This window comes from Corvus brachyrhynchos, unplaced genomic scaffold, assembly GCF_000691975.1.
Source record: "Corvus brachyrhynchos isolate BGI_N302 unplaced genomic scaffold, ASM69197v1 scaffold517, whole genome shotgun sequence".
Classification (NCBI taxonomy): Eukaryota; Metazoa; Chordata; class Aves; order Passeriformes; family Corvidae; genus Corvus; species Corvus brachyrhynchos.
The window spans coordinates 23401-23730 of NW_008238971.1; positions in this window are offsets into that span (position 1 = coordinate 23401).

Here is a 330-nt window from a genome sequence, read left to right on the forward strand (position 1 = left end):
GAAATTGGGGGTCCAAACCCAATTGTTTAAACCCAGAGGGAAAGTCAATTCACAAACGCCTTTTCCTACATAGACATGCCCTGTCCTATTTAGGCAAGAGGTGCCTTTTTGAGAAGAATGAAGAGGCCATGGGCTTCCTTTTTGGGCCAAAATCCCGTCCTATTGTGGACCTCACATCGGGTGTTGACCCGCCATTTAGGTTCAGCTGGGCGAGCCAACCATGGCCACTCTTCAGATCCTCCTGGCCCTCCACAGAGCCAGCAATTGCTAAGGTTAAAAACTTTTGCTACTTCTTCTCCTAAGGCTGCAAATTGATTCTCCCACTCCTGG